Source organism: Lissotriton helveticus, chromosome 9, assembly GCF_964261635.1.
Source record: "Lissotriton helveticus chromosome 9, aLisHel1.1, whole genome shotgun sequence".
NCBI classification, from domain to species: Eukaryota; Metazoa; Chordata; class Amphibia; order Caudata; family Salamandridae; genus Lissotriton; species Lissotriton helveticus.
This window is the reverse complement of record NC_136070.1, coordinates 656,405,526-656,422,867: the sequence shown is the minus strand read 5'-3', so window position 1 is coordinate 656,422,867 and position 17,342 is coordinate 656,405,526.

The window sequence follows — 17,342 nt, the reverse complement described above, 5'->3', positions numbered from 1 at the left end:
GCAGAGAAAGTATTTGATAGCGTTCACTGGCCTTATTTAGTTGCTGTCTTGAAACACTTTGGCTTAGTGGAGCGGGCATGTACTCAGGTTCCGAGTAGTTAAGGCGAACCAAGTGCTTCAGTTTGTGTCAATGGCAGGACTTCTCTTTGTTTCCCTATTAGACATAGCACTAGGCAGGGGTGCCCATTGTCACCCTCGTTATTTGTGCTCTATATGGAGCCGTTTGCTCAAAGAACTCGGGACAGCCCTAAGATCACGGGGATTCGATTTGGGGGTAAGAGCACCTAGTAATGCTATACACGGATGATGCTATTGTTTCTCTCAACAACGCCCAGAGAGGACCTCCCTGGGAAGTGAGATTGTTTGGGACTTTGTAAGGGTTTCAGATTAACTTGGCCAAATCTCAGGCGCTAATTCTCACTGTCTCTCAAGACACACAAGATCATCTAACCTGCCTTCTCTCTGTCCAATGGGCAGGGGCTCAGTCCCATATCTGGGTATCCAGCTAGCCCCGACCATGGAAGAGGTGATCTCCCTGAACTACCGGGGTCTTGTCGCACGAGTTAGGTCAGATCTCTCATGATGGGAACAGTATCCACTTTCATGGATGGGCCAAATAGCTGCCCTCAAGATGATGGTCCTCCCTTTTATATTACATGTCTTCCAGGCACTACCTTTATGGCCCCCAGCAGGTGCACGTCAGACCCTCCAGAGTTTCGTTCAGAGTTTTGTTTGAGCGGGTCGTCGTTCCCGGATGAAAGAAGATCATAGTTGGAGATCACCAATGGATGGTTGCTTAGGTGTCCCATGCATTCTCCACTACTTTCAGGCCGCCCAACTCAGATACATCGTGGAGTGGATCCACCTTGCATCCGAAAAGGGATGCTTGTTTATGTACTGGGCCCTAGTTAAAACAGCTTTGTGGAAGATCCTCTTTTTAAATAGACCTCAGCGCCCTGCCAACTTCTACCTATCAGCAATCACCTCTCCCACCCTGAGGGTTTAGGACACAGTGGCAACCCATAAAGGCTTTTCAACGTTCCCCTCTCCACACCGGGATTTTACACCAGGTTTGGACAATTGCCAAAGAGATGGACAAAGATCCATAGGTCACCTCTTTGATGAGGACAGTCTCCACCCATTCAGCACTCTACGGATTGAAAATGTGATCCTAGAAACAGAACTATTTAGATGTATACAGATAAGACACTGGGTGATGTAACCAATGGTGAGGGAGGCTGTGCAGTGATGCCTTACAAAGTTTGAGAGATGGCTCCTGGCAAAAGAATCTGATAGGCGCCTTGTCTCAGAGCTATACATGATTCTCTCTCAAGAGTTCCCTGACTTAGATAACCCTGCACAAAAAGGGTGGGACAGGGAAATAGGCTGTCACCTTACTACTGAGGAGTGGAGAGCTATATGCTACCAAACTAGGCACACAGCATTCAACGTGGGCAGTATAGAAACAGCAACAAAAATTGCAACATACTGGTATCTAATGCCGGTACGTCTCCATAGACAGAATCAAGAGAAGAGTAAAAGCTGTCTGAGAGGTTGCAACACTCCTGGGACACTGCTGAACATCCTGTGGGGATTCCCTAAACTAGCACAGTTCTGGGTAGACATTTCAACAGACCTCGACACACATTTTGATCCCCAACTACCCAGGTTTCCTACATACATTGTGTTGGGCCTTCCTTACCCACAGACTTTCCCTCTCAAATCCAGAAGAGGTTGGCACATAGCATTAACACTAGGGGCAGCACACCAATCTATAGTGGCATACTGGGGTGCAGACAGAGTTCCTACAAGACTGAACTGGTTGCACCGTCTATGGCATCTCTTGGGAATGGAAAGGCTATCTCTCACACTTACACAAGAAGGTGACACCTATTGCAAGATTTGGAAGCCATTCATTGCTTTGCTGTCACAAGAATTTACAGAATTAACTTGCCTGAGATATCTAAAACTTTTAAGACGGACAACACCGACAGAGCAAAACACCGCTGCCCAGCCGAAATGAGAGGCGAATGATTGGACTTTACTGGATACTTTGTTAGCACTGGCACCCTAGGAAAGGGTAAGGGTGGGAGGCACTTCTATCTTTGGTCCTTCATGGGGGGGCGGAGCTTGACGGCAACTATGACGGACGTCTGATCCCTTAGCTCCGCTTAGCTGCCGTTAACTACCCTTAAATATCCTACATCAGCATGATTATTTTCAGCGCCTCTCGTAACCCGACGTCTTTGAGCCATCGGTGGACCTCCGCAGCCAGTTCCGAGCACAACGGGAGCTGCATCGAACAAAAGTTAGAGAGGCGTGACCAGCAGCGAGGGAGGCCGTGAAACCGCGGTCTGGCGTGATCCCGAGGCTGAGCGACGTGCCTGTGCGTGCGGCCGGCCTGAGCGCTGGAGACCGTTGAGTCCCCGGCACTACGCACACAGACCTGCGAGCCCACTGGAAGCGGGGGGAGAGGTGCCTACTATCCAACCTACCCCCCCCTGAGTACAGCAACCCTCCGGAGAGCGACAACACAATGGGGGGCATCTGGATTTCGCCACCGCGGCCATTGTGGGGGGACGACCCAGAGCCTTGGGGCGCACCAGGGAGACGGGAGTCATCGCCTTGGGGACATCGGCGAGGGAGATGAGGGGCGAGCTCACGCGGCCACAACCACGCCTGATGGTTGAGCGGGTACTCGCACAACCTGAGGCCCAGTGCCTAGCCAGATAAAGGCGAGTTTTCTGTGGAGGCCGCGACCCTCGCCTTTAGACACTGCTGAGCCCAGACGGGGGTCTGCCAGGAGATATTTGGCGAACCATGCCCCCCCACGGACCGAGGTTCGCTCGGCAATACGATCACAGAGCTGCGAGCCCACTGAAAACGGGGTGTCTCCCATACAACCTACCCCCCCCCGAGTACTGCGACAGCGCGACGGGAAATATCCCGCTACCGTCACTGCGGCCCTTGAGTGGAGACGGCCCTGAGCCTCGGAGCAACACCAGGAGTTGGGAGCCATTACCAGGGGGAGCTTGGCGGGGGAGATGAGGAGCGCAGGGACCCCCACGGCCACAGCCACGCCGGACGATGGAGTGGAGACTCCTGCAACCCATAACCCAGCGCTCGGCCCTATACAGGGGGTAACCTCTCAATCAAGACTGCGGCTCCTGCCTCGAGACCCATTGGAACTTAGAGCACTGCCTGACCTGACGGAGGACAACCGGGAGGCACTCCCCACAGATCGGCACAAGCTTGCAGTCACGCAGGTGGGTGGTCCGGGGGTCTTTCTTGCTCTGCGGACGCCGGGACTTGCTCTCAAGGAAAGTACGCCGGGAGATTGACTGCGACTGAGACGACGCTGCTGACAAATGTGCTCTAGAGGGGCTGCATACGGGTATAGACCCTCCCTGTGGGACATAGTCTCTCAGAGGAGACTCTGAGCAAACCTGCAACAAGTCTGGACTCTGCAATTTGTGAGCCCATAGTGACGGTGCCACTTATAGTGGTCTGGATCTGCTGAGAGATACCATGCTATCAGGCTGCTCTGATAGGTCTACACTGCTTTGCATTAGGGCAACCATAAGGCCCAAGCCTGGTCGAAGCTCAGTTATACACTACGCGCCAAGCCCGGCTAAAGCCCGGAGGGATCACACTAAGGCGAGGCCGGTGCCACCTGCCATCCCCCCACTACGACACCATGGGGAAAGGAGAAAAGACCCAGAGTAAGCTCCCATTCGAAAAAGGTCGCAACATGACCCTGGAGTCCCAGGAGGTGGGAACAGCTATCATGACGGATGGGGCAGGCACTTCGGATCATTCAGACATCAAAACCATGCTCCTGGCCATGGAACAGCTGGACGAACAGGAGTGACACCGCTGCCTGGCCTACCCGGGGAGAGGATGGTTTCGAAGGATCTCATACGAACGCTGTGCCTGGCCTGCTGATAGAGGACATAATCGAGATGACACACTAGAGGCTTCTGGGTCGGCGAGCTGGCAGTGGCTTCCGGACTGAGTCCTACAGACCTGGCTAAACTGGATGTGGGTGAGATAACTCTGATAAATGGGGCGAAACTATAGGTTGCATTGGGTGGATGTTACTTGGTGGCCTACCCATGCAGAGACTGTAGGTGCAAGGAGGGGGATAGAGTAAGCTCCCATTCGAAAAAGGTCGCAACATGACCCTGGAGTCCCAGGAGGTGGGAACAGCTATCATGACGGATGGGGCAGGCACTTCGGATCATTCAGACATCAAAACCATGCTCCTGGCCATGGAAAAAGGCCTACAAGACACCATGTCCTCCATAGGCACCAAGCTAGATGCCCTCACTTACTGGATGGACCACATGGCGGAGCGCGTTGACAAGCACGCTGAACGCTTAGATATGTCCGAAAGACGTCTTATGGAGGTTGAAGAGGCGAAAACTGAGCTAGACTCGGATCACAAGTATATAGAGAAGCTTATGCAATCACTCCAAGAGAAGACCGAAGATTTAGAAGCCCGCTCACGACGCTCTAACCTGCGCATCACGGGGGTTCCGGAAACGACGCAGACAGGCAACATGGAAAAGTTTGTGGAGAAGCACTTGGTTGCTCTACTGGGTGAAGGCCTGTTCTCACCTATGTTCGTGGTGGAGCGAGCACACCGCTCACTGGGCCCAAGGCCGCGCCCGGGAACCCCTCCGAGGCCCATCATCGCAAAGCTCCTAAACTATAGGGACAGGGACACGGCACTACGAGCTGCCAGAGATAAGAAGATATTGCAATTTGAGGCCACGGAAATCTCCCTATATCCCGACTTCACTGCTAGGGTGCAGGAAGCCCGCAGACACTTTGCACCTTTCAAAAGACAGCTCCGTGAACTCGGACTGGACTATGCCATGCTGTATCCAGCAAAACTTAGTGTAAATCGGCAGGGCCATTCACCCCTCTTCACTGACCCTAAAGCTCTACAGCAAGCCCTGAAGGGGTGGTCAAGGGACCAATGCAGGTAAACCAACAATCCAGCGGACGGCGACCACCAGCGGAGTCAGCTGGACGAACAGGAGTGACACCGCTGCCTGGCCTACCCGGGGAGAGGATGGTTTCGAAGGATCTCATACGAACGCTGTGCCTGGCCTGCTGATAGAGGACATAATCGAGATGACACACTAGAGGCTTCTGGGTCGGCGAGCTGGCAGTGGCTTCCGGACTGAGTCCTACAGACCTGGCTAAACTGGATGTGGGTGAGATAACTCTGATAAATGGGGCGAAACTATAGGTTGCATTGGGTGGATGTTACTTGGTGGCCTACCCATGCAGAGACTGTAGGTGCAAGGAGGGGGATAGCCAATGCTAACGACATGACCCTGCAGCGTTTGTCATATGCGCAGCAATTGTTGTCACAATGTATGTTTTGGCTGATGTTTTTATAGAAGGAGCAGCTGGAAATGGGAGCCGGGCTTTTTTCAAGCATTGTAACCGTTTCTATTGTTGGTTGCTCGGCAACCTTGGCCCCAGTGCACTTTGCCATTGGACATCCGGATGGAGGGTCCAACAGTTTTGGGTAAAGTTGGGGGGAGGGGAGTGCGGGACATGCATGCAAGGCCTTGTTGGGGGTGGTCTGCTGTGGGAGGGGGGATGCGAGGTATTTGGGATGGGAATGTTTAGTGTGTATAGTGGGGGTACAGTATTTCTATTTGAGCACGCTGAAAAGCGTGGACACGTGCAGTACATTCACTCTCAGGAAACACTTGGATTACCACAATGGCTGACACGGCTGATAATAGTTCCAATATTCATAAACCCAAACTCAGGGCACTCACATGGAATGTGCGTGGTCTAAACGACCACAGGAAAGTTAGAAAGGTGATTAGCTACCTGCAGCGACAACAAGTTGACCTGGCTCTGTTGCAGGAGACCCATCTCCCCTCGGCCAGTGGAATGCTGCACAGCAGGGGCCTGGAGGGCAATATAGCAGCGTCAGGTTTTACGACGCACCCCAGGGGTGTGATTACCTGGGTGAACCCGAAATCTAAGCTGTCCCTACAGACTTTAAGGGTGGACACGGAAGGCAGATTTGCCATCTCCAAATGTACCGGACCAGGGATAGACTTTGTGGTAATTAATGCTTATGGCCCAAATTATGATTGCCCGGAGTTCTTTCAAGCCCTAGTTACTATCTCTAGACTTTATGACACTGATCGTATATTATGGGGAGGGGACTTCAACTTGGTGCTCGACCCCGCCCTGGATCGATCGGCTGGCCCACCCTGTAGTCCATAAGCGGCCGCCTTGGCCCTTAGGAGTGCGATCACCAGTCTAAGCCTGGAAGATGTATGGCGGACCAGACACCCGGAGAAGGGCGGGTACACTCACTACACGCCTACAATGATATTCATACCAGAATAGACTACTGGTTGGTTTCGTCCTCCAGGCCTGGGCAGATCAGAGACTGCAGGGTGCTACCCAGGACCTTATCGGACCACTCCCCGGTGCTTCTGGTGCTTGACATCCCAGGGAAAGCCGTCCCGCCTTTCACATGGAGGTTCCCCCCATATTCTCCCCTGGACCCTACATTTAGAGGAGAATTGGCGGAGGCCATTGATACTTTTTTTTAAACCAACGTAGGCTCGGTGGACAGCTTCCAGGTTGTGTGGGAGGCATTTAAAGTATATATCAGGGGCATAGCGATATCAAAGCACTCGGGTGTGCTCAAATCCATTACACAGAGACTAGCCGACCTGGAGCGCCAACTGACTACCCTGGAAAACATGCAGAGCAATAATTCGGATAGGGCAATAGGGGAAGAGATCAAGTCACTGCTGGCTGAATACCACGAGGAAGCAGACCAGGAAGTGAAACACCTGGGAAAATATGCAACGGCTTGGACGTACGGGGAGGGTGAGAGGCCTGGTTCGGTGCTGGCTAGAATTCTGAGTGGGAAGAGAGGGCGTAAACATGTCACTGAAATAAAGTCAGGGGACGGCACAGTATTAACGGAAGAATCAGATATAGCACAAGCCTTTAGGGCCTTCTACACTGTGCTCTATTCGCCCAAATGCGGAGACCTCGAGGAAGACATCACGGATTACCTAGACCACATCAATATCCCTATATTGACAAACGCACACAGGGAATTCCTAATGCACCCGATAGAGAAAGACGAAATAGCGGAAGCCATGGCGGACATGAGAGCTGGCAACGCCCCGGGAGCAGGTTCTATAAGGCGTTTCAAGACAAACTAATCCCACACCTCTCTGCGCTCTTCGATGACATATGCATAGAGGGCAGTATGCCGCCATCAATGAGGGAGGCGCTGCTTATCACGATACTAAAACCAGGCAAGGCGCGAGGTGAGTGTGGTTCGTATAGACCCCTTTCCTTACTGAACGTTGACACTAAAATATTCGCCAAACTACTGGCGAACCGTCTGGCGCTTTTGGCGCTTCGGTTGGTGGCGCCGGAACACGCTGGCTTCATCCCGGGCAGGAACTTGTCGTACAACATCCGTACAGTCTTGGGCACGATGCAACACGTTCGACAGGATCGGAAGGCTCTAGCGGTATTCCTTGACATGGAAAAGGCCTTGACTCAGTGGAGTGGCCATTTATGCGGCTGGTACTACAGAGGATGGGCCTGGGGCTGCCGTTCATCCAAATGATAGGGGCCCTATACCATCGTCCGCGTGCCAGGCTCCGACTTGGCAATCTGGTCACAGACTCCTTCCCCATTTGCAGAGGTACCAGACAAGTATGCCCCCTGTCGCCCCTACGATACGCCCTGGTGGCCGAACCACTAGCCTGTGCGCTACGCGAGTATCATGGTAATGAGGGCATAGGTTTTCCCACCTACAGGATACTGGTGTCAATGTACGCTGACGATACTTTATTGTACGTTCGCGACCCAGACAACAATTTAACCGCGGTATTAAGAGAAGTGGTTCGTCTTGGCGCCCTATCAGGCTTAAAGGTTAACTGGACGAAGTCCCTGGCCTTCCCTTTAACACCAGTAACACAGAATATTGACATGGAATACCCATTGCAGTGGACCACAGACATGGTTAGGTATCTGGGTATACAATTACACACTGATGCTGAGATCCTGTTCAGGGCAAACTATGGCTCCGCCTTCGGCAAACTGGAGGATGATGTTGAAGTCTGGTGCAGGCTCCCACTTTCTCTGCTAGGAAGGATATCCATTATGAAAATGGTTGTACTGCCTAGACTATTGTTTTTATTCATGACAATCCCAATAGTTCTCCCCAAGTCCTTTTTTAAACGGCTAACGCAATTAATGGTTAAACTGGCATGGGCTGGGAAACAACCCCGGGTCAAGTGGACGCTCCTTACATTGCCATACAGTATGGGGGGGCTCGGAGCCCCTAACTTGGAGCTCTATCACAGAGTGACCCAGGCTGCTCACCTGCACACATGGCTACACGGAGATAGCTGCTTTCCACATGTCCGCATGGAAACACTCTTTGCTAGCCCTCTCGCACTCCCAAGCACAATTTTCCAACCGGTAGATCGTTGGACTGGCATCCTTGACTCGATAGCTGCAACTAACCATGCGTGGCACAATATTCTGCAGCTGCAGGGAGGAGCGTTACTATACTCCCCCATAATGCCAGTAGACTGGGCCTGGTGGCTACCTCCCATCAAAGAGAGAGGGATGGTACAAGCGCTACGCAAACTAAACGTTAAAGGAGCGGGGGACCTGTTTCAAGATGGAGTGACAAAAACTTGGGAACAGGTGTCCTTGGGCTGCGAAGGAACTCTCCTATTGACCCGCTTCCAATTTCATAGGGTCCGATGTGCTCTTGCAGAACTACTAGGGGAGGATATGGCAGAGCTGCCCGAGGTCCCAGACTCTCTTATGTAATAAAAGCCGAGATCCCCCAGAAACTACTGTTCAACCTATATAAGCTAGCGCAGCCACATAGGGAGCACACATACACGAAAGTGCGCCTGGCATGGCAAACTGACCTGCAGATGGTGATTGATGATGACATGTAGAGATACTGTTGTATTAATACGAGAAAGCTATCACTGAATGGCAGACATAGATTAGTGCACAAGTTTATCAACAGGGTGTTTTACACGCCAGCACGGTTACACAGGTATGGCCTCCGCGATACAGTGGAGTGCGAGAGATGCCATGCTCCAGATGCGGGGTTCCTACACATGGCATGGCAATGCCCGAGTGTGGGCGACTTCTGGTAGAATATTTTCACGGACATCAGTAACATATTGGAGGTGGATCTCGCACCTGACCCCATGCTGGCTCTGCTAGGGTATTCTAAGAGGCTACCTAGAGCTACTCGGAGACTGGTGGACATGGGGCTGCTCATAGCTCGAAGGCTGGTTGCTTGCTGCTGGATGAGGGCCCGTGCCTACCCCTAAACGCTGGGCACATGATATGTTGTATTACTGTACACAGTCTGAGAACTATAGCGAGCTGCTGCCCCCCACTAACCCACCTAAAACTTTTGGGGCCTATACCAGATGTACCTAAACAGTAGAGCTGATGCACACACCACAGTGGAGGACTAGAGACATTAGACTGCCACCGGGAGGAATGTGATGTTGTGCGGACATGCTTTGCAGAGATGGGTATCAAACTATGAAATGTAGAGGGGCACTGAATGAGGGACGGGAAGCAGATCATCTGAGATAACACTAGTAGATATCTTCAAGATTGCCGTCTGCCCTGCTACGGGTTGTTGGCTAAATGGCTGTGTACAAAGCTGAGGAGGGAATGTCACGTTGTTGTCCATACAGACTTTGCGACTGCAAACGGATGGGTGGGAGGGGGGTTTGTTAAACTGTACTGTTTTATGTATTGCAAACCCAATAAAAATAAATTATTAAAAAAAAAAAATCTTTGGTCCTTCATTGCAGGTTTTGTTTTCTCTTATAGTTTCCCTATTAACAATAGTTGTTGTGCTGAACGGGGCCGAATGCTGATGCTCCTACAGCTGTTGTGATATTTGGCCTCAGCTCTGGCAGCAACAATAAAACAAATGTACACATAAAAACCTGAGCAAGAATGCAGTTGTGACCTGGGGATCCGGTGGGTCTTATAATGCTTGAAAGTTTGGAAGTGACAGTTACAGGCTATAGAAACCCAGAATCCCAGAGATCTGGGGTTCTATAGCAGCAACCAGATTCATTGTTACGTACCGTTTTAGGTACATACAGGTTTTTTACATATAGTGTCCACAGAAGTTCATCAATGACATTTATTTTATATCATGAGTACTCACAAACATTTTCCCAGGGCCCAAAAAATGTTCTCTGTGATGTGACTGAGGGCCGCATTGATGCCAGCAGCCTCGTGGTTGGATAAGGAGGGGAAGGGTAAGGTGAGTGTAGGGGAAGCAAAGCACGTACATCTAGCGGCGGGATTGAATAATGTGAAACCAGAAAACTGGTATCAATCCCGGCTTCCTCACTTTCCTAGGCAATTATTTAATTTAACTTTCCCTCCTTTTTCTTCATCATCACTTAGAAGAGCAGAGGACCTCGAAATACATGACTTCGGGAAGTGTGCTGTACCAAGCAACCTTATGCGTTTGATTTAATAACACAGGCCAGGCCACCCAAAGGGTGCACATTACAACTGACTTGCCTCTTAGTTCACTATCAGCACTGTTGTCAGAGTGGGGGTGAGGCCATGAATGCTTCTAAATGTATGTTTTAAGACAACCACTGTAAAAAAAAAAAGACATCAACGCACCAATATAATCTGATGTACTATAGTGAAACACTTATGCATGTTAATGAACTGCTCTTTTGGAATTTCCGTAAGGTTTTACAAGTTTGCTACGAGATGTCTTTGAAAATGAAGGTGTTCCTGAAGTTAAGCAGCGCAGGACACCCTAGTTACTTCCTTTCCTTAACTTCAATTACCCTTCAAATAAATGCTCGTTCGTTCATGTAACATCTTTTCAATTTAGTGCTGAGTGGAGTAAACAGCAGCCCAGTGTTGCTGTTGACCAGGGGCCGCATGTAAAGGCCAGGAGGGCCGCATGCAGCCCCTGGGCCGTAATTTGTGTGATCCTGTTTTAGATGGTTCTGAGCAGGATTTCTGATGTATCTCCATAGGTCTGCTTGGCTTTGTTTGCCCGTTAAGAGTAAATACGAGCAGCCACTCTTTGTCCACTTGCTCATGTTCAGCCACCCAAACAAGCAGTTTGTGGTGTTTGCCCTTCTGTGCCCATCTGCGGCTGATTGAGGCTGGGCTGAGTCACCCCTCTAATGCCTGCACTGGGGCTTCTCCTCATGGAACAGCAAACAAGAGTGATCTATCATCTGCTGCTGCATTACTGCTCCAGAAAAGCCGTTGAGTCCCTGGCTGGGAAACGGTCCAAAAGTTCAAAACTCATCACCTCTGCCGTAACTGGTCCAATGCAGAGGGTCACAACGATTGAGGATATTGACAGCCTGAGAGAGGAAGTCGAATCTCTACTAGGGGGATCAAAAGGCAGCCTCCAGGCCCATGTCAAAATGTCTGGAAAAAATTGCTCTCCTTTTTTGTCAACAAATCCAAACATTCATCACTGAGACCCACTGGTCCAATTGTAGACTTGGACGTTCCTGCTTCCAGTGTTACTTGGAAGGCTGCCGCTGAGCCCTCCAAGTCCCCATGATCTGGGAAAATCTACATCCTATTCTGCAATGGAACCACCATTGTTTGTAAAAATAGATGGACGGTCTTCACTGATATTCTCACTGACAGTGCCTCGAAAACACTAACAGAAAGAGCACTAGTAGAGGCAAATGTGGAGTGTACATTTTGTAAGGGATTGTGCAAGGGAGTCCAGGGGTTTGTGGAAGTGTCCACTATGGTAAAGAGTCTACAGTAAGAGGTCAGTGATATGAGGGCGCAAGTGGTGACTCTAGCTGATGAAGTTGGAATACTAAGGCAATTGAAACTCCTTGAAAGCGCACCGAGGGGCAATGTGCAAAAATACCCTCCCGCTAATAATTATTCATACCTCTCTCATTGACAAACGCAAGAGGGACAAAAATGGAAAAGTTAATGATGTACGGGGTTATAGGAAGTAAAAACCACATGCAATTCCATCCTGACATACTTGCCATGCTTGACCAGCTGCAATCAATAGATCACAAGGGGTACATCCCCCCACATCTATGGCCCCGGTGATGCCCCTAGACCTCTTAGACCAGGTTATTCCACTATCACGCATTAGAGGTCCCAAACTCAACTGCCAAGGGAATAGCTTGCAGATAATGGGGCTCCTTGTGAAACAATTGGCAGTTTTCCAAGCGTCTTTTTGACCAATGTGTCAAAGCTAAAGAAGATGAGGAATCTCGCAAAAACAAATGCACCCATCTGAATGTCCATAAATGTTTCTCATTAATTCATTCTGATATAGTCTAAGCAATGAGATTTCATGACCCATCAGCAATAAACTGGGATTTTATTGAGCTTAGAGTAAGGCACATATATCTGATTGAAGGCTTTGTGGGCTTAGGCCTACGAAAAAAATCTTCTGCAATCTAATACAAACTCAGCCCTCCTCACCTACGATCACAAGTAACCCACAATCCCCTAGCTGTCTTAACTGATAGGGAAGAACTTGAGGCATCAGCAATTGATTGACTCAGTTTGAGCCCTTCTCCAAGCACCTATGAGGTGTGATCTTGAGAGGGAGTTGTCTCCTAAAATCTACCCATGAGGAAATGGTGGACGTGAAGGGACCCATATAGAAAAGTGTTCTCTTACTATATTGGCCCCAGAAATTTGTTTTGATGTAGAGCACTGAAACATCCAATCCTGGAATATTGCAGGCCTAAAAAATAAACTAGGCGATCCCGAATGGGGCAAGTTCATTGATACATTCGATATTTCCTAATGCAGGAGACATGGTGTGTAGAGCTAGAATTTAGGGTGGGCTATTCACATTTTTACATCCCAGCGCAATACACAGGCAGTGGTCTTCAACACTCAAGCACTCTCTGGCAGACAGGCAAATGGTGCCCTGATAGTCGTGGGGGGCATTTTAATACCACCTTCAAGCCTCCAGGTGACTTCAGTGAAGCCCCTGGAAAGGTCGAGCATGAGGAGTGGGGAATCCTGCTGCTTGTCATACCGCCCATTAAGAGATGCACGGAGGTGGCCTTTCAGTTGCTTTCACTCACTTTGTCCTTTGGCCTGCGAAGCTGCATAGCCGTACAAAGTTGGATCTTTTCGTATACATCATCTATAACAGGCCTGGTCACACTAGTAGGATCGACTATGTGCCCGTATCCCTGCCCCTATGAAGCACAATTGTCAATATGAGGATGGTTATAAGATCTCATAGCGTCCATAATGCCACCCATGGCACAATGGCTGATATCACACTATACCATAAGGATACTGTTTTTTTTATTTATTTAAGATGTTTTATATAGCGCTAGCCTGACCGGAGGGTATCGGAGCGCTTCACATCGGTTACATAACCGAGGAAAAGATAGCAGCACAAAGTACAGTAAGGCAAGACAGTTCAGCAATAAGTCACAGTGCCAAAGCGGTGGAGGGTCCATATCAAGATCCTGACTAACATCGAATCCGGGGAGGGAAGTGTGAATCTCAGGCTCCAGCTGCTCCTATCTGTTCGTCATGGATCGGTCAAGGAAAAGGATTTGAGTTGACTTTTGAATTTAGCAAACGACAGAATAGTTCTGATATGAGGGGGAATAGAGTTTCAGATTTTAGGCGTGTTGCCGGCGAAGAACTTGGCGGCGGTTTTCTGTTTTCGTGATTTTTGCGGGATGAGAAGTAAGGTGCTGGAGCTTCTGAGGTTCCTGTTCTGGCCAGCTTTTTTGAGTTTGGCCGCCAGATAATTGGGTTTGCCTGTGTGAAGGGCTTTGTGGGTGAGGCAGGCTGTTCTGAAGTTCGCCCGCAGTTCTATAGGAAGCCACTTGAGTTCTTTGAGAGCAGGAAAGATATGATCAAATTTCTTTACTCCAGTGACCATTCTGGCAGCCGCATTGAGAGTTGTTTTCAGGGGAGCAAGATGTGTTTTAGCTATTCTGGAAAGAACTGCGTTTCCATAGTCTAGTCTTGTCAGCACCAATTCTTGGGTGGCTTGCTTAAGATCTTTGGGCGGGATAAAAGGTTTTATTTTGTTTAGAAGCTTAAGGTTGAGGAAGGCACTCTTCGCTGAGATCTTAATGTGCTTCGTCATGTCCAATTTTGATTCTAGTGTAATGCCTAAGGATTTAACAGAATCAGCCAGAGTGAGGTTCCCGTTGAGCGCATCAATGGCTTTTATCCACGACCATTTGTGGATTTTCTTCTTTGTTCGAAATGAGGAGGAGTTCGGTTTTGTCCGGGTTTAGTTTTAAGTGATTATTGGACAGCCACAGTTGCACTTCTCTTAGTGACTCGTTAAGTCTTTGAATGTCTTTGGCCGACGAGATTTCCAAGTAAATTTGAGTATCGTCAGCATATAAGTGGAAAGGGATGTTAGCTTTCCTGAGGAGGGTGGTGAGGGGTTCCATGTAGATATTGAAGAGTTGAGAGGAGAGCACTGATCCTTGGGGAACTCCCCTGTTGACGGGATGGAGGTCGGACTCAAAGCTTTTGATTTAGATTCTTTGGAAGCGGTTGTGGAGGAATGAGGAGAACCATTTGAGGGCCACCTCGTCTAGACCAGCCCTCTCTTCGAGGGCCTAGAGGAGAAGTTTGTGATCTACTGTGTCGAATGCTGCTGATAGGTCTAGGAAAATAAGTAGGCAGCATTGGTCTGAGTCCAGTGATTTGTGAATGTCATCTATTATGTTAAGGATTGCAGTTTCAGTGTTGCAACCTTTCCTGAATCCCGAGTGATGGGAGTCGAGAAGATTGGTGTTGTCCAGGTGTTGGGTTAGTTGTTGGAGTACACATTTTTCTAAGATTTTGGAGAGAAGAGGAAGGTTGGAGACAGGTCCGAAGTTGTTTAAGTCATTTATTTCTAGGCTTGGATATTTTATCAGTGGGGTGACTTGTCCCACTTTCAGACAATCCAGAACGATACCAGTTTTAAGGGAGCTATTAATAATCCTGCACCAGAGAGGGGCTAGGAAGAGATGCAGCTTTTTAGTGAGTTGAGCAGGTAGGGGTTCTAGGGCGTGTGATAAGGGTTTGGAGGTGGAGATGAGTTTAACTATCTCTTCTTCTGGGATGGACTGGAAAAGAGACCGGGGTTTAGAGGTAAGAGAGGGAGCGCTACCCAACACCTCACCCTGGCTGCTATAGGGAAGTGAGGCGTTATTGGTGTTGAGGGATCGTTCGATCTTGGAGATCTTATCATTGAAAAAGTTGGCGAAGTTATCACACCGTTCTTTGGAAGCCGGCCCTAGGACGTATCAGGTTTGGAGATTTGGCGTCTGATGATATTAAAGAGTTCCTTGGGTCTGTTTTTTGCACTATGAAGAGTGGAGCGGAAATACGCAGATTTTTTATTCTTGATATGTCTGTTGTAATTCTTCCGGACTGTTCTAAGTTGATCGCGATGAGTGGTGCTGGGCATGGTCCTCCAGCGTCTTTCTGTAGCTCTTAGTTGTCTCTTTTCATCATTGATGTCTGAGTCGAACCATGATCTGGACGGAATAGTACGGCTTTTTTTAAATTTCAGCAAACAATAAATGTACCTTGAAATGGCTTTGAGCCACTATACAGTCCAAGATCATGGAAGGTATAAATTATGACCTAATGCCCTAGGCCACATAGACAACTTGAATGATCCTGTTATGAGAAAGCAGGATATTCATGCTATACACAACCATATGTTGCACTCTCAGCAACTGTTTAATGTCTAACTATAGGAGGACCCACCCTACCACTAAAGTCAGCCACTCCTGGTTCAATAAAGACTGTAGAGTAGCTTAGAGGGATCTGCACTTGGCCCTGAGAAGTGGGAAATGTGACTTGATAAGGAATAGGAGAGCTCAGTATGAAGAAGTTCCACAGAAGGTGCAAAGGTAGTGGGACTCACATCTTTGGGACCTCATGTTTGAGGCAGTTAAGTCCAACAATCTCAAAACATTCTGGAAGATAGTGGCCAATGGGAAACAACCAGAGCAAGGATTTATGAATAATCATATCCAACCCCAGACATGATGGGAGCACTGTTCAGCGCTTCATGATATAGCAGGGGAGGGGGACTTTCTAATTTCTCTACCAGTTAGGCCAAGGAGATCTGGCTTAGAACCGGATCACACTATAGATTTAGAAACAACTAGGAAAGTAATTAAGAGTATTGCCCCAGTAGAAGCTGCATGGTCGGATGGAATCCCTGGGGACCTCTTCACTTTATAGATTGACAATTGAGCGAAGTATTTGTATAAGCTCACTAAGGCGATCCTGGAGGGAGCTGAGATCCCAGCTTCATGGAAAGCTGATGAAATAGTCCCAATCCACAGGAAGGGACCAAAGGACACCCCACTGAACTGTAGGCCAATTAGTCTGCTACACATTTTCGCAAAAATATTTGATAGCCAGATTTTGTTCTCTCTTGAAACATGGATAGTAGAGGCTGACACTCTGTCCTATCTCCAGATGAGATTTTCGCAAAAATATTTGATAGCCAGATTTTGTTCTCTCTTGAAACATGGATAGTAGAGGCTGACACTCTGTCCTATCTCCAGATGAGATTCAGAAAAAAGGTCAGTACAATAGACCACATTTTTAGAATCATCACCATTTACTGGAAGTCGGTGTTCATCCAGAAACAACATCTTTATGTCATTTTCGTGGATCTAAAAATGGCATTTGACCTAGTTACATGAGTCAAACTGTGGGAGACGCTTAGAGGCAAGGGCATTCCTGACCCACTACTTGATATACTAATACAATTGCATACGGACGCCTTTGCTCAAGTTCGGTGGGGACAGCAAGGAGAGCTCAATGATCAGATCAAAGTCAAGCATGGGGTGATACAGGGCTGTGTGTTAGCCCCCACCCTCTTCTCGTTGTGCCTGAACGATGTAGTGAATGCCATGGAGCAGTGGAGGCGGGATGCACTGAGGGTTGCTGATCATAAATCACTAATACTTCTTTTGGCAGGCGGCATACTGTTGGATTCCAAATCTCCAATGGGTATACAGATCCTGATGGATTGGTTTGCAAAGTTCTGTAGGGAAAGGGGCCTGGGAATCAAACTGGGTAAAACTAAGTTTTGAGGCCCAATAACACTGGATGGCACCTGCTTGGAAAGGGTTACGGAATTTAACTATCTGAGTACCAGGCTGCCCTCCCAATGTTCTGGCTTCCCAAAATCAAGAAGAGCTCTCTTAGCCTATTACAATATGCTTTGGGTATCCTATGGCTATATAATTCCTCCAAAACTAGAGCGATCTCACTATTAC